Source organism: Castor canadensis, chromosome 3 (assembly GCF_047511655.1).
Source record: "Castor canadensis chromosome 3, mCasCan1.hap1v2, whole genome shotgun sequence".
Classification (NCBI taxonomy): Eukaryota; Metazoa; Chordata; class Mammalia; order Rodentia; family Castoridae; genus Castor; species Castor canadensis.
Window position 1 is genome coordinate 195,879,774 of NC_133388.1, and position 25,663 is coordinate 195,905,436.

The 25,663-nt window shown below is 42.5% G+C and overlaps 1 protein-coding gene across 3 annotated transcripts in view; it reads right to left on the reverse strand.

The window, feature by feature from the left end:
• Trappc9 (trafficking protein particle complex subunit 9) overlaps positions 1-25,663 on the reverse strand; it is a 541,325-nt gene that overhangs the window by 141,997 nt on the left and 373,665 nt on the right. The window lies entirely within an intron of this gene.

The window sequence follows — 25,663 nt, forward strand, 5'->3', positions numbered from 1 at the left end:
AAGACGTGGACCACAAGGTGAGCTAAGCAGTACGCAGTACTCCCACAGACAATGCTAGGCCAGATCAGCATAGCCCCCTAGACAGACTGACCTCCCCACCCAGGGAAAAAAGAAAAAAAAACTGAATAATAAGCAATAACAACAAAAAAGACGCACAGCAAAGAGAGCGGGGCGCCCTGAGCACTGAAGGGGGGTGGGGAATCCCTCACAGAACTGTAAATAAACAAGCCAGCCAGAGAAGGCAGGAACGGCAGCACCCGCCCAGCAACCAGGAGCAGAAAGCTTGTAAAAGCAGCGGTGGGAGGAAAACTCCACGGGAGATGGGGGAAGACCCACTTCCCACCTGAGCTATAAATAAACACAGCAGCCTGAGAAAGCTGGTGCAGTGTCACCTCCCCCAGTGTGCTTGGAAAGGGGAAAGCTTGGAGCAGTGGCATCTTGCACAGGAGAACTCTGAGTACACAAAGCCTGCGGGGCCAGGTGAGTGCTAAGCTCACCCCTGAGATCTGCATAAATAACATTGCCAGCAACAGCAGGCTGACAGCAGAGGGCAGATGAGCCGCAGCCTCAGATACCATTCACAGAACTGTCTCCACTCTTTTTTTCCTCTCCCTTCCTTCGATGAGACAATAACCGAACTACATCTGCATGCTGAAAAACTTACTGAAACTGTATTGCATTTGAACTTGGGACACTTTGTGGTGTTGTTTTTGTTTTGTTTGATTTGGTTTTTCTCCTTTGATGAGACAACAATAGAACTACTTCTGAGACACCATCTCCAGGATTGGAGGCTGAGGAACTAACACCGAAATTATTAAGATTGAAACTTTATTGCATTTGAACTTGGAGATTTTTAAATTTTTAAAATTTTTATTTTATTAATTTATTTTCTCAATCCTCTCTCTGTCTCTCTAATGCATGTTCAGCTTACTACTGATTAGTACACTATCTCTCCCTGTTTATATCTTTGAAACTTTCATTTGTTTATGTTTTTTTACTTGTTTGTTTATTTGTTTTAACCTCTTTCTTTAACTTCTTTGTTTTCATTCTCCTCTCACCCTTCCATTCTAAATATCACCATTGTTATTATTACAAGCTAGAAAATACTTAATTGCACACAGTACAGGGACAATAACAACACCAAGGGCAATGACGAGAAGACAGAAAAAACAGGGCAACCAGTTTCCCCACAGCAAAAAAATTAGTATAGGAACCAGAGGGAAATGAAGAAAACAGATACTCAGATCTGGACTCCAAGAAAATGAAGATAAACTATGCCAAGAAACCCAATGAAGCCCACAAGAATAACCTAAAAGAAGACATGCTACAGGTACTCAATGAGAATTTTATAGAGATGATACTGGATAGGGTCAACCAAAATGTACAGGAGACACTCAAGAAATTCCAAGACAACAAAAATGGAGAATTTGAAAGAGCAAAAGAAGAAATAAAGGAAACCATAGAAACACTGCATAAACACCAAAGTGAAACACAGAACATGATTAATAAACAGATAAATGAAGTCAGGACAAAAATAGACAACATTAAAGAGGAAATGACCCAGGATATGGAAAACCTCAGAAAAAAGAACAAAACAGAACTGCAAAACAAAAAAGAAGGCCAATCCAGCAGAATAGAACAAACAGAAGACAGAATCTCAGAACTTGAAGATGAAATGGTAATTAAAGGAAAAACTGAAGAACTATTAATTAAACAACTCAAGACCTGTGAAAGAAAATGCATGCAAGAATTCACCAACTCCATCAAAAGACCAAACTTGAGAATCATGGGCATCGAAGAAGGAGAAGAGGTGCAAGCAAAGGGAATGTGTGATGTAATCACCAAATAATAACAGAAAATCTCCCAAATCTAGAGAAATCTATTTCCATACAGATGCAAGAGGCCTCCAGAACACCAAACAGACAAGACCAAAATAAAACTACCCCACGGCATATTATCATTAAAACAACAAATACAGAGACTTGAGAAAGAATATTGAAGGCTGTAAGAGAGAAAAAACAAGTAACATACAAAGGTAAACCCATCAAAATCACAGCAGACTTCTCAACAAAAACATTAAAAGCAAGAAGAGCGTGGGGTGAGATCTTCCGGGCACTGAATGAAAATAACTTCAACCCCAGGATACTCTACCCAGCAAAACTATCATTCAAAATAGATGGAGCAATAAAAGTCTTCCATGATAAGCAGAAGCTACAACAATATGTGACCACAAAGCTACCACTACAAAAGATTCTTCAAGGGATTCTGCACACAGAAAGTGAAACCCAACATAACCATGAAAGGACAGGCAGCACCAAACCACAGGAAAAGAAAAAGCAAGAAAGTAGAGAGCAACCTCAACTTAGGTACACACAAGCAAACCTTCAAACAACTAAGACAACTAAATGACAGGAATCACCACATACCTATCAGTACTAACACTTAATGTTAACAGACTTAATTCCCCCATCAAAAGGCACCGTTTGACGAAATGGATTAAAAAGGAAGATCCAACAATTTGTTGCTTACAGGAGACTCATCTCACCGACAGAAATAAGCATATGCTTAGGATGAAAGGCTGGAAGAAGATTTACCAAGCCAATGGCCCCTGAAAACAGGCAGGACTTGCAATACTTATCTCTGACAAAGTAGAATTCAAACCTACATTGATCACAGGAGATAAAGAAGGACATTCCATACTAATAAAAGGGGAAATAGACCAAAAGGAAATAACAATTATCAATCTACATGCACCCAATGTAAATGCACTCAATTTCATCAAACATACCCTGAAGGACCTAAAAGCATATATTAACTCCAATGCAGTGGTCGTGTGAGATTTTAACACCCCATTATCATCAATGGATAGGTCATCAAAACAAAAAATCAATAAAGAAATCCTAGATCTAAAATATGCAATACATCAAACAGACCTAGTTGCTGTCTACAGAATATTTCATCCAACTTCCACACAATATACATTCTTCACAGCAGCCCATGGAACCTTCTCCAAAATAGATTATATCCTACGGCACAAAGTAAGCCTCAGCAATTATAAGAAAATAGAAATTATACCATGCATTCTATCTGATCACAATGCAATAAAAGAAGAACTCAACAACAAAAGTAAAGACAAAAAACATGCAAACAGCCGGAAACTGAATAACTCAATGCTTAATGAACAACGGGTCATTGATGAAATAAAAGAGGAAATTAAACAGTTCCTGGAAGTCAATGAAAATGAAAACACAACCGACTGGAACCTATGGAACACAGCAAAGGCAGTCCTGAGAGGAAAGTTTATAGCCATGAGTGCATATATTAAAAAGACTGAAAGATCCCAAATCAATGACCTAATGCTACATCTCAAACTCCTAGAAAAACAAGAACAAGCAAATCCCAAAACAAACAGAAGGAGAGAAATAATAAAAATAAGAGCTGAAATCAATGAAATAGAAACCAAAAAAACCATACAAAGAATTAATGAAACAAAAAGTTGGTTCTTTGAAAAAATAAACAAGATCGATAGACCCCTGGCAAACCTGACTAAAATGAGGAGAGAAAAAACCCAAATTAGTAGAATCAGGAAGCAAAAGGAGAGATAAGAACAAACACCATCGAAGTCCAGGAAATCATCAGAGACTATTTCAAGAACCTATATTCAAATAAACTTGAAAATCTTAAGGAAATGGACAGATTTCTAGATACATATGATCATTCAAAACTGAACCAAGAGGAAATTAATCACCTGAATAGATCTATAACACAAAATGAAATTGAAGCAGCAATCAAGAGTCTCCCTAAAAAGAAAAGCACAGGACCTGATGGATTCTCTGCTGAATTCTATCAGACCTTTAAAGAAGAACTGATACCAACCCTCCTTAAACTGTTCCATGAAATAGAAATGGAAGGAAAACTGCCTAACACATTTTATAAAGCCAGTTTTACACTTATCCCAAAACTAGACAAAGACACCTCCAAAAAGGAGAACTATAGGCCAATCTCCTTAATGAACAATGATGCAAAAATCCTCAACAAAATAATGGCAAACCGAATTCAACAACACATCAAAAAGATTATTCACCATGACCAAGTAGGCTTCATCCCAGGAATGCAGGGGTGGTTCAACATATGAAAATCAATAAACATAATAAACCACATTAACAGAAGCAAAGACAAAAACCACTTGATCATCTCAATAGATGCAGAAAAAGCCTTTGATAAGATTCAACACCATTTCATGATAAAAGTTCTAGGAAAAGTAGGAATAGAAGGAAAGTCCTCAGCATTATAAAAGCTATATATGACAAACCTACAGCCAGCATTATACTTAATGGAGAAAAACTGAAACCATTCCCTCTAAAATCACGAACCAGACAAGGATGTCCACTATCTCCACTCCTACTCAACATAGTACTGGAATTCCTAGCCAGAGCAATTAGAAAAGAAGAAGGAATAAAAGGAATACAAATAGGTAAAGAAACTGTCAAAATATCCCTATTTGCAGATGACATGATCCTATACCTTAAAGACCCAAAAAACTTTACTGAAAAGCTCCTAGATACCATCAATAGCTATAGCAAGGTAGCAGGATATAAAATCAACATAGAAAAATCACTAGCATTTCTATACACTAATAATGAACAAACTAAAAAAGAATATATGGAAACAATTCCATTTACAATAGCCTCAAAAAAATCAAATACCTAGGTGTAAACCTAACAAAGGATGTGACAGACCTCTACAAGGAAAACTATACACTTCTGAAGAAAGAGATTGAGGAAGACTATAGAAAGTGGAGAGATCTGCCATGCTCATGGATTGGTAGAATCAACACAGTAAAAATGTCGATAATCCCAAAAGTAATCTACATGTTTAATCCAATTCCCATCAAAATTCCAATGGCATTCATTAAAGAGATGGAAAAATCTACTGCTAAATTTAGGGAAACACAAGAGGCCACAAGTAGCCAAGGCAATACTCAGTCAAAAGAACAATGCTGGAGGTATCACAATACTTGACTTCAAACTATATTACAAAGCAATAACAATAAAAACAGCATGGTACTGGCACAAAAACAGACATGAAGACTAGTGGAACAGAATAGAGGACCCAGATATGAAGCCATAGAACTATATCCAACTTGTCTTTGACAAAGGCACTAAAAATTACGATGGAGAAATAGCAGCCTCTTCAACAAAAACTGCTGGGAAAACTGGTTAGCAATCTACAAAAAACTGAAACTAGATCCATGTATATCACCCTATACCAATATTAACTCAAAATGGATCAAAGGTCTTAATATCAGACCACAAACTCTAAAGCTGATACAGGAAAGAGTAGGAAATACTCTGGAGTTAATAGGTATAGGCAAGAACTTTCTCAATGGAACCCCAGCAGCACAGCAACTAAGAGATAGCATAGATAAATGGGACCTCATAAAACTAAAAAGCTTCTGCTCAACAAAAGAAATGGTCTCTAAACTGAAGAGACCAGCCTCAGAGTGGGAGAAAATATTTGCCAGCTATACATCAGACAAAGGACTAATAACAAGAATATATAGGGAACTTAAAAAACTAAATTCTCCCAAAATTAATGAACCAATAAAGAAATGGGCACGTGAACTAAACAGAACTTTCTCAAAAGAAGAAATTCAAATGGCCAGAAAACACATGAAAAAATGCTCACCATCTCTAGCAATAAAGGAAATGCAAATTAAAACCACACTAAGATTCCACCTCAACCCTGTTAGAATAGCCATCATTAGCAACACCACCAACAACAGGTGTTGGCGAGGATGTGGGGAAAAAGGAACCCTCTTACACTGTTGGTGGGAATGTAAACTAGTACAACTACTCTGGAAAAAAATTTGGAGGCTACTTAAAAAGCTAAACATCGATCTACCATTTGATCCAGCAATACCACTCTTGGGGATATACCCAAAAGACTGTTACTCCAGAGGCACCTGCACACCCATGTTTATTGCGGCACTATTCACAATAGCCAAGTTATGGATACAGCCAAGATGCTCCACCACTGACGAATGGATTAAGAAAATGTGGTATCTATACACAATGGAATTTTATGCAGCCATGAAGAAGAATGAAATATTATCATTTGCTGGTAAATGGATGGAATTGGAGAACATCATTCTGAGTGAGGTTAGCCTGGCCCAAAAGACCAAAAATCGTATGTTCTCCCTCATATGTGGACATTAGATCAAGGGCAAACACAAGGTGATTGGACTTTGATCACATGATAAAGGGAGAGCACACAAGGGAGGTATGAGGATAGCTATGACACTTAAAAAACTAGCTAGCATTTGTTGCCCTCAATCCAGAGAAACTAAAGCAGATACTTGAAAGCAACTGAGGCCGATAGGAGAAGGGGACCAGGAACTAGAGAAAAGGTTAGATCAAAAAGAATTAACCTAGAACGTAACACACATGCATAGGAAATCAATGCGAGTCAACTTCCTGTACAGCTATCCTTATCTCAACCAGCAAAAACCCTTCCTATTATTGCTTATACTCTCTCTACAACAAAATTCAAGATAAGGGCACAATAGTTTCTGCCGGGTAGCGAGGGGTAAGGAAGGGTGGGGGGGGCAGGGGGGAAAGAGGGGTAAGGGGAGAGAAATGACCCAAACATTGTATGCAAATATGAATAAAATAAAAAATTTAAATAAATAAATAAATAAACTCCACCCTCAAATCTCTCTTGGACTGGCTGACCACCATTCCAGTGCTATGAGAGTGGGACTCACAGTGTAGAGTTTTTTACTTAATAATCAGCACCTGTCTGAACCATCCCTTCTAAAGGGCTCAGTGATTCTCTTTAATTGTTCTGCCCACAGAAACTGCAAGGCTAAATAAATGACCACACCCCAGACAGCCAACCAGAGAAGCCCCTCCTCTGCTGCAGCAAGTGAGCATTCATGCAGACAGGGATGCAACTCCAGAAGGACAGAGTGCTGGCCAAAGAACAAGATGGTCTGACCTGGAACATTCACACTTGGGTTTGGAGCAACTGTGGTGCCAACAGCTTCTTGGGCCCAGGTGGAACCAAAGACGATTCTAAGGTGAACTTTCTTCACTAAGGATGTGAGGAGAAGAATCCTGACTTCAACTTGAGTAGAAGGAAGAAAGAATTCTAGGCATTCCCTAGAAAACTTGAGACTTCATCTCTCGGGATTCCAGCCTTCTCCCCATAAACCATCCCACAGGAGCTTTGTGGGGACCAGACAAGGAAGAACCATGAGAGCACCATGTGGGAAAGGGAAGACAGCAGAGGTCCTCACCCAGAAACTTCCATCCTAGAAACCTGCAAGGAGAATTCTGTGGATGCAAATGCTGAGAGGGAAGGAGAGTTAGAAAGGCTCGTCCTCTGTGTTAGTCTCTGTACACAGAGAACCTGCTCACAGGGGACAGGGGATAGCTATCTCTAAACCTTGGATAGTGTCCTTACTCTACAGGCCTCCATTGCCTTGTGCTGAAAATAAGACAAAGAACCTATTCCACAACCATTCTTAGGAGAATTAATGACAGAAAATGGACTACATGTCTAGCATAGCAACAACACAGGGCCTATGAGTTTACCTTCCATGCCATGTGGAAACAAAAGTGTCTGGTCTCCTCCCAGAACTGGAGCCTGGGACATGGGTACACAATGTGAACAAAGCACTTCTTAGATAGATCTGTGTCCTTACTGCAATGTTTCTTCAGACTTTGCAATTTTAAAAAGAGATTTGTATCTCTTTTGAGTTCAACTGATTTGCTCTAGGAACCCCCCTTCCAAAGTGATGTTTGAGTGGGGAAGTGCATTTATTCATTCAGAACTACAGCTTCAGAGCCATTCCCCCTAAGAAGTACTAGAACACATGCAGAAGCCTGGAGCCAATGAAATGCAGCTCCTGCCATCAGGAGACAGATGCATGTCTGCAAAGGTGGAACAGACCCTATAGCAGAATGGGGTTTGAGACTCAGTGTGGGTCCCATGAAAAACATACAACTTGACCTTCTCAAGTAGAGAGGGGCTCCCAGGCTGATGGTGAGGTCAAGACTCCAGAGTGAGCCTGGGGCAGGCTCAGGATGAGTGAGCAGTTAAGCACAGTCAGAAAGCAAGTGGAGGTAAAGCCAGAAGGTGCACATGGTCAGACCACACCATACTATGCCCCCAGAAGCTGCCTGCTAATGCTACCTGTATTTACTGGATACTGACAGACAGTGAAAAATTTGTTCCTGAAGAATGACAATAAAAACTTGTCATACCATAGGGAAAGGCAGACTACAAAAGAGTGAACCCAGGACAATCCCTGTTTTGCATAAATGAAGTGCTTTAGACTTAAATATTGATAAGATGAGAGTCTGGATGGTGAGGTTTTACCCCTGGGTGGTAGGATTAAGAGCAATTTAAAAATTACTTTCTATGTACTGTTCTTTGTCTGCTAATACAAACATATGTTATTTCTATAAGGTAATTGATGTTATCTCACAGAAGAAAAGAATCCTATTCCAGGGAAACTAGCGGTAGCAGTCATGGCAGCAGGTGGCTTCAGGATGAAAACACAAAACCTAGCCTGAGTCCTTGGAGACCAGGACGGGATGGGGCAAGCAGGGGCTGGAGCAGTCATGGCAAACGGAGGATCAGTGTGAGCAAACAAAAAGAGCCCAGCACCAAGCACACAGGAAACAGAGAGGACTGGAGAGGGAACATGATTAAAAAGAGGCAGTTCTTGAACAGCTCCTGGCAGACAAGCAGGGCCACGAATAAAAACACGTGGAAGGCATAGTGTGAAGTGGAAATGTTAACATAAATGTCACGTATTATTACCGCTGCCACCGTGGTTCTAATCGAGTTAAGCACGGGTGATGAAGCTCTCTCTGACCAGCACTTGACAAGGCCATCTCTGCGTAGCAGCCACCATGGCCCTGATGCTTGCCTCAGTGCCAGATGCAGCTCAGAGAAGCAGACAAGGGGAAAAACATGTTGCAAGACACACAGAGAAAGATACACTTCTTAAGCTGTTTTGCATCTTCCAGGATTTGAAAACAGAAAAGTCAACCTTGAGGGAGATCAGCTTAACTAGAAAAATCTTCCAGGAATCTAGCTGAATATTAAAAATGCCACAGCTATTGAGATATGAATAGTAAAGAGTCTTGAGCAATATGGAGTTGGCAATTATAGACAATTTAATTGAAACAATGAAGCAGTGACCTCCCCATCCTACTGCCTGACAAATCTTTGGGAAGCTGAGCAAAGCTGCACACTGGTCCCCCCCATCCCCCCACCCAACATCTACCTGTCAATCCAGCACTCCCTATACCCAAATCACATGGGAAACCACACAGTGAGAGGTCATTTAAAATGGTCTGTGTTTACGTGAAAGCTCTTCACGACACAATTCCTTCAGGCACAGTTATCGCAGGTTACTTTTTGATGACTGATACAGTCTTGCAGCCTTGGCCCTCTCTCTTCTCCCTGCCCTGTTTCTCAGGAATGCCTACCTGTCCTCCAGGTTCTCTGGAAGGTACTGGGAGGCGTGGACAAAATAAACACTGTTTTGCACTCAAAGAACTTGCAGACAACTCAGGGGGAAACAGACAGACAGACAAGGGCTCTATTTGGGGGACAAGTCATGGAGCCAAAGAATGGTCGGAAGCCTGGATGGAGGCATGGAAGGCTCTAGAAGAGGAAATGTCTCAGTTGGGCCCCAAAGCCTAAAGCGGTGAGAATGCCTACAAGCCTAGACCTGCACCGTAAGTGGACAGCACCTAGTCAGGTATATGCAGGGTAGGTGCCAGAACCTGGGAAGGAGGCCTGAGGACCCAAAAGGAAGGGATCGGGTAGGTGAGAGGACAGCTCTGCCTGTGCAAACCCTCCATTCACCCTCAGAGCCCCTTTTCAGGGTGAGCTCTGTTCTGCCCACCCAGCCCCACCATAGTGGTGTCTCCTTCAAATTCCATGAGTACCTGTCTCAGGGGCTGATGTGTGTCTTGCAGTTCCTTAGGGCCTCTGTGGCCCCAAGTGCTTGTGGGAAGTGCTCATACATGCAAACCGACTAGAACAGCCTGATCAGATCTAATAACAGCATAACTGGCATTGCTCCAAATATTTTCAAATCCCAAATCTAGAACTGGAAGGAAATATAAGTTCAAAGTGACAAGAAAAATGCATGCCCCCGAGGTTCAGGAAGTGGGGTCACCGGTGAGGAAGCAGGGCAGTAGCTGACAGGCCATCCAGGAGAAACATGGAGGAAACAATGAATGGCAGAGGACCCACAGCAGCTGCTGAGCTCTGGCACACAGCTGAGCTGCAGGACTGTATTGTTCTGATTTTCCAAGAGAAATAGAAGCTAGATAGAATCTGAAATTTCTATATTTTTTAAATGACAGCTCAATTGGTTTTATTTTTTCATACTACGCAGGCCAAATACATCTGTGAACTGGACTGCAGGCATACACTTAGAACTCTCTGATGGGTTGTTTGATTGGCACATGCCCTCTTCTGTCCACTGCACACCCCTAAACACCTGCTGGGGGGCCTGCTACGGCCTGATTCAGGCACAGAAGCTTGCTTGCAGACAAGTTGCTCTCTACCTGAGCAGCTTGGTTACCCTAGTTCTTCTTGGTGTATCTGCTCTATCATCTCCCATATACTGACACAAATTATCGGACAGAGAAATAGGGGGGAAATCAAATACTAAAGTTTATTTTAATGGCAAAGTTTGCTATGTTCTATTCCACCAATATTATCATCTTCACCATCTCCATTTCAAATTTCATGCTGTGAGAGCCTCACAGTGCCAGATGGAAGGAAATGAAACATCATAACGAGATGGGGAAAGATATAAAAATTAAAAGCAAATGAATCCGACACCCAGTCAGAGCATACCTGCTCCCCCTGCAGAAAGCATACAACTGGAGGACCATTAGTGCTGGGGGTATGTGGAGGGGCTACCTTCCGGCCAGGCCAAGGCAGCTGCATCATCAGCCAGAGTGCCTTCTCTAAGAAGTAGTGACCGCACCAGCCAGGGACAGTGGGCAAGCACCTTGAAGATGCCCCTCTCCATTCCCAACCCCACACCTACACCAAGCTTTGGGAATGAGGACATGCAGTGCCTCAGGCTGCCCTCGCAGTACAGAAGGTGCTGCACTTGCTCCCCTTCAGGTTGAGCAGAGGATCAGGGTAAAGGGGAGTCCAGGAAGGGGTCGAGGCTGAGACTGTCCCCAAATACCCACAAAAGCTAAGTGTTTGGGCTGGGTACCTACAGCAGCCAGTGAATGGGCCCTGGGATGGCACCTGCCATCAATGTCCTTTCTGGGAGGTGACCAAGGCAGGACCAGCAAGATAGGTTTCCAGGCAGGACTAGACCCTTGGAATAGGCAAATTCGGGCAGTGCAACAAAGACTGGGGGCTGGGACAGAGCCCAGGGCGGGGGTTGTCAGCCTGTTCTCAGAGATAGTAGTATCCTTCTTGCTCCTCAGCCCTTCACAGGAGGCTGCCAGGTAAGAAGGGATATGCAATCCATACCCACCACAACCAGGACCCCCAGGGACAGGAAAACAAAGGGCAAGCAAAGATGGAGGTTATCAACAGCACACAGAGTGGACTGCCTGGCAAGAGGACAGGCCAGGGCTGAGCAGGAAGGCAGGCAGCACCTCATCCCACCTGCCCTGGACAGAGGGAGGTAGAAACCACATCTGGCAATAATACCACAGCACCTTTTCACATCATAAGGAAAGACATCTTCTAGGCCAGGCACAGCTGTGACAATCTGGTTTGCACAAAAAAGAATGGCTGGAATTGAGACAGGCCAGTGGTCCCCAGTAGGATCATTTACTGAAGGCCTCAGGGCAGGCAGGCCAGGCAGAAGTCAGAAGGGATAGATGATAGGTGCAGCTCTACAACACTGGGCCCCATCTCTGGCCCACAAATGCTCAGAGCATGGGTTTCCATACAGCTCTGCAAACCCAAAGAAACACTTCTGAAGGCTATTGGGCAAGAAGTACAGGTAGGTCAAAGATGTTTAAAGATCTGGGCTCGAGAATCAGAGAGACTTGGGTTTGAAGCCAACTCCTCCATTAAGTCATTTAACGTCTGAAACGTCTCAAGTGACAAATACGCAGAATTAGAGAACTGATTTCACTGAGTTCTACCCTTTGAACTGGGCTGAATAACATAGAAGCACTTTGTGGGCTGTGACAGGGCATGGCAGTAACAGTGTGTGGAATGTGGCTTGTTCCTAGTAAGGGAGGTGCCACCTTGGTTTTCTGGACCCACCTCTTGGGTCCAGAGTTGCATTATCAGATAAAATTGCAAAACATAAAATCCTGAAGAGTAGAAAAGTTCCAGTATGTCTGGGTAAGCTCCAACTGTCCCTGCAAATGAGAGCTATGAATTCTGGAAAACTCTTTTCAAATAAATTACAGCAACTAGAGAACAAAGAAACACAGGCATGTTGTTGAGAAGAACAGACACTGTGAAGAAAGAAACAGTATGGAGCTAATTATCCTTTCTTTAAGACTCTTGGCTTGAGGATGGGCCAAGTCACCATCATACTGAAACTAAAACTCCGGTAGAGAATCAGCCATACTTGGCCAAAGACAGAGTTTAGAGCACCCACAGCAAGGGAAAGGGGAAGGGAATGCAGGAAAGCAGAGGCCCAAGGGCAGGAGTGCTAAATGTGTCTAGGCTCTGCCCAAACCTTTGAACTACTCCCAAACCAAGTCCACATGGAGCAGACTCAATGAAGTCCACCTATGTATAAAAGAGTAAAAAAGCTGAAACTTGAGATGTCTAAGAGATAGACTTTTCAAGTAGAGTCCAACAAAGATAAAATGTCTGCTAAATAATAATTTATAAATAATCAACTCTCTTCAAAGGAACAGAATAGAATCTAGGCTCCGCAACATAACATTATAACATCTGGCATAAAATAAAAAATTATTTAACCCATGAAAAAGAAAGAATGTGACCCATTCTCAGGAGAAAAGGTAAGTGATAAATTTATATCAGTCTTGAAATGATACAAGATAATTGTCTCAATAAGTAAACAAAAATCTTTTTTAAGTTATTAAAACTGTACTCAAGACATTAGGGAAAATATTTTGGCAAAGAATGGACAGAAAACTCAGAGAAGAGATAAAAATTATTAAAAATAAGCATAAAAACCAAAACCGAGACAAAGAATATCTTCGGTTAAAAGTGCACTGGATGCACTTATAGAAGAATGAAACTGACAGAGGAAAGAGAAAGTAGAATGCAAGCTTAATCAAAAGAAGTAATTTACTGTTAGGAAGAAAATTAAGGAATAAAAGGAAGAAAAGAAGGGAGAGAGGATGGTTAGGAAGAAGGATGGAAGGAGCTTGAGGGACCTGTGAAACAATGTAAAACATTTTAACACTGCTATACTTAGAGAGTACCAAAAGGAAAGGAAAGAAAGAAGGAGGCTGAGAAATACACGCATTTAAACAAGGACAAACATTCCCCTAACTGGTGAAAGACATTAAATACAGGCTCAAAAACCGTAAAGCCCAAGCAGGATGAATGCAGAGAAAACTGTACCTAAGCATGACATAACCAAAGGTAAAGAGAAAATCTTGGAATCAGCCAGAGAAAAATGACACATTATAAACCAGAGAAATTTCAATTCAAAGAACTACTCATGAAGCCTCATCATAAATAATGAAAGCCATAATTTTATAATAATAATAATAATAATAAGCATAGTACCTTAACCAGAAGTCTATATCCAGCAAAAATATCCTTCAGGAACCAAAGCAAAAATTACAATATTTTAGGTGAAAGAAAAGTAAAGAAATTGTCACTGAGAGACCTCGCTACAAGAAATGCTAAATGACATTCGTTTAGGTTAAAGGGAAAGAGTGCCCAAAGGAAAGTTAAATAGACAGGTAAAAAGTGAAGACTATCAGATATAGTTAACATTTGAACAACATCAATTACTTTTTTCTAAATTCTTTTAAATACATAGGCACTTGTTAAAGCAAATTTTTATAATGATGTCTTACGTGGTTTATAACGTATAGAGACTTAATATATATGGTAACTATCACTTAAAGGATGGGGTAGGGCATAAGAAAATATATGGTTATGAAGTTTCTACCTTTTGTGTAAAAATGGCACAATTATTAACTTTAGATGAAAATTAAGGTTGTATATTATAATCTCTATGGCAACCATTAAAACATGTAAAGAAGATAGGTTAAAAAATGGACAGTAAATTTATAAATGGATGTATAACCCATGCATAAATACATCCTTACATATTGTATTACATTGTATCACATATAACCATATAATTGAGAGAAAGGAAGGAAAGAGAATAAAGGAACAAAAATAGCATAGACGTACAAGAAAAGATAAAATGGCAGACAAACCAGATATCAATAACTGCTTTAAATATTGATAAATTCAATACCCTAATTAAAATGCAGATACCATCACAGATAAAAAACAAAATTCAACTATACGTTGTTGCAATTTAAGTATAAAAGTGATGCATTTGAACATAAAAAGTTAGGTAGGTTTAAAATGTCTGCATTGGAAAAGGTATGTCTTGGGACATATCACCATACTAGTCTGGTCACGTTAACATCACAAAAGACACTTCAAGACAAACACTTTTAAAGATGAGGAGAAAAGTCCACAATGGTTAGGAAAGGACTTATCAGCAGGACATAAAAGTCATCAGCTCACAGGGCTTCAAGAAAAGAACTTCAAAATACACAAAGCGAAAACGACTGCAGCCAAAGGCAGCCACAGACAACTCCACACCATGGTGCAAGTTTTGTAGCCCTGTCTCAGCAACTGACAGACAATTAGACAAATATGAGAACGACACAGCTGAATGCAGAGACGGTACACAGAGAGCCCTGTAGCAAAGAACCCCAGACACACATCTTCCCAAGGACAGGAGAGGCGTTCGGTTCACCACAATGAGCCAGATGCCAAGACATAAAACAAGTCTTAATGCATTCAGTCCCTGCAACCATGCAGAGAATACTCAACTCTCTTTAACGATAGACATGCCAAGGTTTTTAGGCAGAAATATACTGATGCCTACAGTTTACTTTAAAATGCATGAATGAAATCCAATAGATTAATTGATGGATTAAAAAGATGGACATATAAACCGACAAATACTAAAGCAAGTATAACAAAATATTAATGGTAGAATTTAACTTTTCTGTATGCTTTAAAATTTTAATTGAAAAATTTTAAATGCTACATCTTTTTCTTAAGACATAATTGAGCCTGGAAATCTTCAAAAGAGGGCAAGTGCTGTGCAGCATTTCTCCAACCTTTCTGTGTCAAGAAGAGCCACAATCCCTGTTGTAAAGAAAAAATTAAGCAAATACAGGCTTGAAGACTGACTGGGTTACAGGAACAGGCTAGCTGGGCTTGGAGATAGGCACACCAACTGTTTGCTCTAATCAGATTCCTCTCAGAGGACTTTCTTCAGCTCTGCAGGCTTTAGTTTGATCTGTGAAATGGGGCAAATAATTGCGTGTACTTGAAGCACTGACTGGCAATGAAAGGGACCAAGTATGTCAGATGCTGACCTCAAAGTCTGGTATACAGTAGGCACTAATGTTTGTCAGCTACCAGTGATGTGCTGGGAGCTATGCTTCTGAACTTTCCTTAGCAGTGCTACTTAGAATGAGTGAGGATGGAGGGAAAGCAGCAGGAAACGTCACAGTGCAGCAGGGCAACCCAGCGCTACAAAGGTCAGATAACAAAGGTGTCAAGAACCCTGCATCTAAAAGAAAGGTCCTGGCTGAGAAAAGAAGGGGCTGAACACCCTGCATGAGGAGATGGAGCAAGATGAGTTTGTAATTAAAGGGTAGTGTTCCCACAAGGTTTACCTGGCAAGTCAAATACCTGGCATGCTGTAGCAAAACAGGATGGCATCATTAGTGAAATATTAACAAAGGAAATTAACTACTCACATCTTTGTTTCCCACAAACTCTTGAATGCTACAGGTAGAAGCAATGGGCCTCCTCCATGTTCATACAGCACCTCATGCCACAAGACCAGACTCACCAAGAAATGAAGCTGTTGGTGTCCTCAACAGCACGAGGGGAGTGGGGAGAGCAAAGTTGGATGGCACTCAGCCTCTGGGGTTCAGGAAATGGGAATAACCAACTAACAAGGACAAAGGAGGAACAAAATGGAGCTTTGTTCTATATATCTCAAAGTCTCTCTTTCATTTAAATAAAGATTTATTTTGTCCTTGAAAAGTAGAATAAAGTTCTTTTATCCCTTAAAATCCTTTATGACCAAAACATGGTATATGGAGGTATTGGAATAAGGAACATAGGAGCTTGATTCAAACAGACCTGGAGTCTAATTAAGCCAAATTCTGCCCCAGAGTAACTGCAGGACCTTATCTAACAGCTCTAAGCCTCAGTCTCATCATGTAGAGTGGGAATAATGAGACATAGCACAGGGTTTAAGTTTAATGTTTTTATTCCGTAGCTACCTTGTGCCAGGCAGTGTTTTAGATGTTAGGAAGCAGAAGTTTGACAAAGAGACCTCTTTACACTGTGAAGATGGATGGTAAATGTGTGTGTGTGTGTGTGTGTGTGTGTGTGTGTGTGTGTGTGTGTGTGAGAGAGAAAGAGACAGAGAGAGAGACAGAGAGAGAGACAGAGAGAGAGACAGAGAGAGAGAGAAAGAGACACAACCAGAGCCAGACATCAAGAAAGTCAATGTAGCTAGAACAGGGCAAGCAGGAGAAACCACAGATGTGTGTATGTATGTGTGTGTATATGAGTGTATATGTGTGTATATGAGTGTATATGTGTGTGTGCACCTGTGTGTGCATATGTGTATGTGTGTATATGTGTGTGTATGTGTATGTGTGCACATGTGCATGTGTGTGTATGTGTGTATGTGTGTGTAAGTATATGTGTGTGTATATGTGTATGCGTGTGTATGTATATGTATGTATATGTGTGCGTGTGTGGTGGTCCAACACCATCCTCCCCACTTTCCTCTCAATACTACAGCCCTTCCTTGAGGAATTCCCCCCTCTCCATTTCAAAGATAAAATCTTTATTGAGGGGTCCAATTACACCCATCCTGATCCTCTGACCATGACAGTGCAGCTAAGAGCAGACCTAATCCACAGGTGTTCTGTCTCTGTACCCTTCCCCTTATCAGGGAGGGGCTCATCAACCATGCCTGATCACCATGATACTAAAAAGACAATATCAAAGTAATTAAAACAGAAATCTCTGGTGAGAATGATCAAAGAAAACAAGAAGAGAGAAGGCACAGATAAGAATATTAAGAGTAAGAAAACCTATCTCCATTACACATGCTAAGACAGTAAAAAAGGAAGAGAAAATTATTAATAACTTTTGCCAATTAACTTTAAAACCTTAGATAAAATCGACAAATTCCCAAAGGGAAAAATATAACTCACCAAAGCTGATTCAAGAAGAAAATTTAAAAGCTAAGCACAGTAGTACCATATAACCCAACAAATTCCTCCTAAGTATGCATTCACAAAAATGAAAACACATCCATCCAAAACCTTGTGTATGAAATTTACTGCAGCATTATTCATAATTGCCAAAAGCGGGGGAGCAATGTAATTGTCTATCAACTGATAAACTAGTAAATAAAGTGTGCTGCATCAATACAATGGGATGGAATTTACCAATAATAGGAAGAAGTTTTGGTGCATACTACAACATTGATGAACCTTTTAGACATTACCCTAATAAAAGGAGCTACCCAAGGACACACAGTGTGTCCAAATATGTGTTCAAATATGAAATAGCAAATCTACAAAGACAAAAGTAGAACCACGGTGGCCCAGGGCCACGCAGCTGGGGGTAGCTGGGTGGATGGAGGGATGACAACTTAGGAGTTTTGTGAGGGGTGACAATATTCTAAAATTGATTTGGCAATTTTGTGAAGTACATCAGAAAACACTGAATTATACACTGTAAGGAGGTGATGGTATGGCATGCTTATTATATCTCAATGAAGGTCCTACATAAAAAAAGGTTACTGATCCTATCCATCTGATGTAATATAGTGCTCCCCTTATACAAACATCCCGCCTATATACCACACCCCACAGAACAAACGTCCATAAAATCACCTAAAAAGACAGAGGACCACCCCTGAGAGTTTGTTTCAAGATGGTAGAAGGAGCAACAGGCCCAGCCGAGGTAACTGCAAGAGCTGCCGAAGTACGGATGACAATGGAGCACTGGAGAGACCAGGATTCCTGTTCCAAAGACCAAGCTCTGAATAACTGTCTTCTGTGCAGACACCAACTTCTATCCTCAAGCTTTATTGTAAGGATTAAAAATGATAATACATGGAAATCCTTTATACTCTGTAAATTACATTTAGGCTATCTAGGATTAGTATGAAAAGTGGAATCTGAATCTGCAACTTGATCTTCATCAGATGAATCTCCTCTGATTTCAGGAAGAGGTGACTAGGGAACACCTCCAGGGCAGCACTGCTCTTTCATAACTAGTAACAGACAAGTGACTTCCATGAAGCAAGACATCCAATCAGCCAACGCCTTTCAACAGGGTAAGAGTTTAATTTGCTGCTTGAAGCACAAACAGGCATCAGATTGAAGAGGCTGCACCAACAACTGGACTTCCAGGTATGGGTAATAAAAGGGACAAAACAAAACAAACCAATGCAACCTCTAAGAAGACTGCAGGAATGAACCAACCCTTTACCACAGCCCCATCATTTCTTGATAGAGACACAGAAATCAACAGTTTCTAACTAACAAACACCGGGGAACAAATGTGGCAACTGACCATTGGACTGGACTACAAGCAAAAGCAGGGATCCTGAACAGTAAGCCCTCAGGGGATGCTGGGCTCCAGCTGTCCTTTGTGGATACAACAAAATATATTAGCCTGTGGCTGCAGGCTCCCTGGCTGGGAGTGAATGAGCAGAGTGTCCATTTTAAACTCAAAATAAGTGAAGTATAAGGAGGTGAAATGTGTCCAGCAGGACAAATCCATGGCAAACAGTGCACCTCCCTCTGTTCACACTCCAGAGGTGGCCAAAGCCAGGCAGGCATGTTCCTGCTACCACTTCCTTACCTGGGACCCAGGGCTAGTGATACTGCTTCTCTGAACTCAACTTGTACATCTCAAGAACTCAGAAGATCATCCTCGCCTGTCACAGAATAGAGTGGAAAGGAAACTCGAAACACAGGCAAGCTCTCCTAACACCCGGCACAGACAGTGCTTGTCCTATGCAGCTTCTTTCCCTTATGGTGGCCGCAAATCTGTGTCTCCATGACTGGGACCACAAGTCAGCCTGGCTAAAACCAACCATTTTCTCTTGTTACCTTAGCTTTTAGAACAGTGAAAAACAAACCCATACTAAGAGGGTTAAAAACGGAGAAAAGAAACAGGAGGCATATGCTGGGGGCAGTAGTCGGCACTGCCACCATAAGGGCTGCCCCACCTTCACCTTCTTCTCAAATCACTTACAAAGCTCTTGAGCCTCCATTGTTCTCTTCTGCTGTACCACTGAACTGACAGTCCCAGAGGACAACAGGTATTGGATACCGTGCTGCTTGTGTAGAGAATAAATGCCCATTTTCAGTGCAAGGTACTAAGCCCTGGAAATGATCTACAAAAGACCTCAAAATTACCACAATGGATGCAAATGCAGGACTTGGCTTCCTCCGCTATGTGACTGCCAGCTCCACGTTCACTTGATCTCTGAGTTTGTGCCAAGGATCTAGCCTAGGTAGCCCAGGCTAGCCTGGAATTGTCTATGTAACCCAGGCTGTTTTGGAACTCTGATCCTCCTGCCTCAACCTCTTGAGTGCTGGGCTGACAGGTATGTACCCTCTACCCCCTCACCCAGCTGTACCAAGGTTCTTGACAGGAAAGAGGGCTCACACAGATGACCTAATACCCAGAGCACTGGTACTAACAAGTCAGTCACTTCAACCGTAACACAACTGTGTCAGTCAGCTTTTTGTCACTGTCACAAAATACCTGAGGAAAAAAACATAAAGGAGGGGAAGGTTTATTTTGGCTCATAGTTTCAGAGGTTTCAGTCCAAGGTCAGCTGACTCCATTGTTTCTGGGATGGTGGTGAGGCAGGGCATCATGGTGGAAGGAATTGGTGGAGCAAAGCTACTCACCTCATGGCAGCCAGAAAGCAGAGAGACAGGAAGGAGCCAGGGACAGAATATACCCTTCAAGAATATATCAACTTCAAGTGGCCTACTTCCTCCAATTAGGCCTCAGCTCTTATTGGCCTATTCAGCTACGAACTCATCAACAGATTAATCCATTGATTAGGTTAGCGCACTCATGGTCGAAAATCTTCTCAAAAGCCCACCAGCTGGCAACCAAGCCTTTCACATATGACCTTCAGGGGACATTTTCATTTGTTTGTTTATTATTTATTTATTTATGGTATTTTGAAACAGGGTCTTGCTATATAGCCTGGGCTGGCCTGGAGCTCACTATGTAGCCATGGCTGAGATTATAGGTATATGCCATCACTCCTGGCTCAGTGGACATTTTTAGATTCAAGCCATAACATAAATCAAGATCACGAACCTTTATAGCTCCATGGCAAGTGAGCACGTATCACCAACACAGGTATAACAGGCACAGTCAAGAGGGAGATGTCTTGTCACCCAAACTGGACATTTCAGTCACTTGTTCATCCTGCTTACCCACACTGATATTTCAGTGAAGCATAAACCTTCTCTTCTAATTTTCTCCTTTCTAGGGAATAAGAGGAAGAAGAACCACCTCTCCAAGGTTAAGCTTTGAGACAGCTGGCTTTCTCTCAGACGCACAACGCTGCTGCTACATTTGGTCTCAAAATGTCTGCTTTTCCTCCTTCACACGCTGTGGTGTGTGAATTAACTACCACTGTGTGCTAGTCACTGCGGAAGGAGTTTTGTGTTCAGCCTCTCATCTAACCTTCACAATAATCTCAGGAAGCTGCTCTTTTTCTTATTATTAACTGAGGAAAACTCAGCATTTAAGTAACCTGCCTATGTTGAAGCGTTAAATAAGTAACAAAATCACAGTGCGAAGCTGAGGCTATCTGACAGTAGGTCCCACACTAATTCTCTGGACTCTTAGGGAAGGACAAAGTCAAATAGGGCCTAAGATGGCAAGGCTTTGCAGGAGCCCAGGCTCTCCATAAGAGCAGCTCTCCCTGGGAGCAGGGAACAAAGGCCCAGCAAAGAGTGTGCCAGCTCAAGGAACAAGAGGGAGCAAGGGACCACGAAAACAGGACAAGAGGACATAAAATAACTGCAACATGAAGATTCTGGGGTGCCCGTGTTTGAGAACGAGTGATTACAGGACAAGGTGGCACATTAGAGTATGGGACTGGGGGTCTGGAAGTGCACTGAGAAAGAAGATGAGGCTAGTGATGGCTGTCACAACAGCAGTGTCACCATACCAACACTGCATTATGTGAGTCACATAGGGCACCAGTGCAACAAGTGCATTCTCTAAGTCAGATGTCACAACAGCCATCACCATTACAGATGAGGAAACCGAAGGTCAAGGAGTCAATCACTTTCCAAGCCCCACACTTGTCACCGGCAGAGCTGAACGTGAACCCAAGCAGTCTAAGCCCAGGAGGAAACATGCTATGGCCATGCGCTGCGGGACAGAAGGGGGCGATGTTGAGCACCGCGAGCCTAGGCACGGGGGATGTGCTAGACAACGGCTACACAACACAAAACAGCAAACTTGGGCCCTCATCTTGCACCATCTGCAACCATGAACTCAGAAGGGTGTTTCGACATGTGAAACCTCAAACTGCCAAACCTGAGAAGCAAACATGAAAGAACACTCTTATGTCCTCGGGTTCTTAGCAAGATTTCTTAGGAGCAACACCAAATGCATGACTCATGCACAAAAAACTTCTACTCTTGGAATGACACTGGTGAAGATAAACCACACAAGAATTAAATACTTGCACATCATTTGTCTGGTTGACAACTTGTATCCACAACATGTAAAGATCTCTACCTAAAAATAAAGAAAGCACCCAAACACACATCTCGCTAAAGAAAATTTACACAAAATAAATACACAAAAAGTTCAAGTTCAAGACATGATGATAGGCCACTACCTGCCTGCTAGGATGGCTACAATAAGAAGGACTGGGGAAAGTAGGTGAAGGTGTGGAGAAGGCACTGATTCTCTTAACCACCATGGATAAACCTCAAGACAATTATGCTGGACAACAAAAGTCAGACAAAAAAGAGAGTGTGCTATATGACCCTTTGAATAAAACCCCAGAAAATGTACAGACAGCAGACAGCTTGTTACCTGGCCAGGGGGGTAGGGAAGTGGAATTGAGGGGATAAGAAGGAAGATGGAGCACAGGAAATTGGGGGTGCGCTAATAGGTTCACAGTCTTGATTGTCCAGTGGTTTCTTGGGTATGAACATATGCCTGAATTGCACACTCTTACATGTGTGTTGTTGATTGTGTGCCAGTTAGGCCTCAATAAAGCTGTTGCTAACAACTGCATGTCTGTGTCCTGTCACGACTCATATGCCCGACCTCCCAATGTGACAGTATTCGCGAGATCACTGAGGTTGGAGGAGGTCATGAGGGTGGGGTCTCTATGCTGGTACTAGTGTTCTTATAAGAAAGAGACCTGGGCACTTGCTTCCTCTCCCTTCACGTGCACACAGTGAGGAAGTGCCATGTGAGGACACAAGAAGAAGGTGGCCATTGGCATGCCAGGAACACAGATCTCAGTGACACCAAACCTGCCAACACCCTGATCTCAGATCTTCAGCCTTCAGAATGGTGAAAAATGAATGCACCCAAAGCTACCCACTCTCTGGTGTTTTGTTATGGCTGCCTAGGCAGACTATGCCAACTGTTATAAATCAGTGCATGCTGTGCTTTAAGGACCTGTGCCAGCACTGTGTGCGACTGTGCTCCTGCACTGTCACTGTTTTACTGTCTCCAGCTAGCAGTGAAAGAACAAAGGGGCACTCACCCCACTTGACACGTAGATGACATCATGCCGTGCCAGTGAAGGTTTTGCCTTGGCTCGAATAAAGACAAATGCTGAGGATATAGATCTGTCTCGTTGCACACACACACATATTAAAATTAAAGGGCCAGGTCTGTAGATGTCAAAATCATGTCCACAATCTTTTTTTTATTATTTTATTATTCATATGTGCATACAAGGCTTGGGTCATTTCTCCCCCCTGCCCCCACCTCCTCCCTTACCTCCCACTCTTCCCCCTCCCTCTCCCCCCACCCCCTCGATACCCTGCAGAAACTATTTTGCCCTTATCTCTAATTTTGTTGTAGAGAGAGTATAAGCAATAATAGGAAGGAACAAGGGTTTTTGCTGGTTGAGATAAGGATAGCTATACAGGGAGTTGACTCACATTCATGTCCACAATCTTACTAGCAATTTAATTCCACCAAAACATCGTGTCAGGTTTTATTTAAATGGGTCTTATTTTAGCGTGTATATAACTTAGAAAGTGGTTTCACAAACATATGTGGTATAAGCATAAGGATTCTGTATTGCATTTTATGTTAATGCATATTTAAATCACTTTATTATAGCATTAGTTACAGGAACAGAGAGGATCAAAACATGGATTCTTTTCAAAGGGAGGAAATTTCCAATCCTCTGCCACAGAACACATGACCATCACTCACCCTGACTACCTCCAACCTCACATGCTCCATTTCTTATAACTACAAAGGAACTATAGGGACAAGAAGTGATTCTGCAAAAACAACCCTGAAGGTCCAAGTCAGGAACTTGATTGCTTTCTTGTGGGTTCTTGCAGTGTCATGACCCACAGAACCAGCCCCACCCTCTTGGAGAACCATGGGATGGTTCCAAGGGCCTCCAAGATGGACCCAAGAACAAACTTGGTTCCAAGTGATCACCCCATGCTCAGCATCCACAAATACAGACACTGAAACCACCGCTTCATGTGAAAAAGGAGGAAGGCTCCAACTGTCACAACTGCTCTAGACCAGACAGGAGGGTTAACTCTAGACCAAAAAGGGCAACACAGAGCCATCTGAGAGCTGTAAACATTGAGAAGTAAGTGGAAAATAACAACAGAACTAGAGGCTTAACCAGGACCATTGGAAGCAATCAGAAAATCTGTCCTGAAATCTAGTGTCTGCTGGACTTGCCTCCATTCCAGTGTCCTATTTTCAAGATCCGTACTAACATTCACCAGCCAGTGAAGTCAAGAAATCCCCAAATGGGCCAAAATATTTTTTTCTCAGGAGAAACTCAAAGATCTTTTGCACCTGTCATGACCACCTGGTGAATGTCTGCAGTTGATGGCGCCTGTGCTATAATTCCCTGGGTCCCTGACCTCCTCGGATACAGTCAGCACCGAGGGAAGGTCCAGGCTGGGCTCTCCTTTCTCCCTCACTCCTTCTCCCACTACCTGGCTCAGAAAGGTGGCTGCTGAGCCCACAGAGAGCAGGTGAATCCCTCAAGCTGGAGGCACCACTCCTGGTGCATGCAAAACACTTTGCTCTTTTTTTCATATATTTTATATTTTACTCTACATGGTCTGTTGTTGTAGTGCTATCTCCAGCCATTTCTAGCAGAGGCTTTTCTTGGCCTGGGGGCCTCTGCCTGGCCTCTCTCCATTCTCACTCATGTGCTCCAGGCATAGAGTATATTTTGTAGGAACTGCTTGAGATTGGGAAAGTCACTTTCTGTTGCTTGTCAGAAGTGTTGAGGACAGAGGGCTATTTTGTTTGCTGGCTACTTCAGAAGCTCTGGAAGAAGGAAGGCTGAGCAGATGAGGTCAGAGGTGGGAGGAGAACCAGGTCTTGGTGAATATTCACCTGTAAGATGTGAGGCCAGCACAGGTGTTACAGGGCATGCTGTCATGAGCTTGTGCTCCATCAGAGCACGTGGAGACAGGGTGGTGTGATGGGTCTGGTAAGCATGAAGTAGGATGCTGAGTTGGGGGCTTCTGCCACAGTCCTAGTGAAAAATGGCCAATCTTAACCAGGGCAAGAGCTCTGCTACCCAAGAGGATCCTTCTAACACCATGGCCACAAGAAGATCAGAGGAAGAGAGGAGATAGGACTCTGCATCACAGCTATAATTCCACCCAGAGTAGAATTTTGGAAATCATTCAAGGCTTTCCCATACGTGCCCAGCAAACCTGGCACAGGACTGGGGAAGAGCCCTGAGGCATCACGGTGACCCCAACATCTTCCAAATTGAAACCAGCAGGCTGGCCACATCTGCATGAGCCCTTGTTCAGGGGCATGCCCCATGGTGGCCTTGGCACTGGACCAGCCCCTGCAGCATTGGTGCTGCACTATTTCACTGTGGACCCTCCAACCAGCCATGCATCTTCTATCCTCCCCTGCCTTATAGAGTAGTTCCCTTTTGCAAGAGGGTGCCTTGCCTTTGGGCCAGCTCTGTCAGAATCACTGACAGTTGGAGAAAGGCCATTATCTTTTCTAAATATCCTAGAAAGGCTGCACGGGGTTTAAGGAGCTGAGTGAGATGAAGCAAACCTGGGAGAGTTGAGGGGCACTTCTGTCAAAAGGTCATTGCTCAGAGATGGCTCACACTCCACACAGGGCATTTCATACTCTGAATAGTTTATCCTGTAAT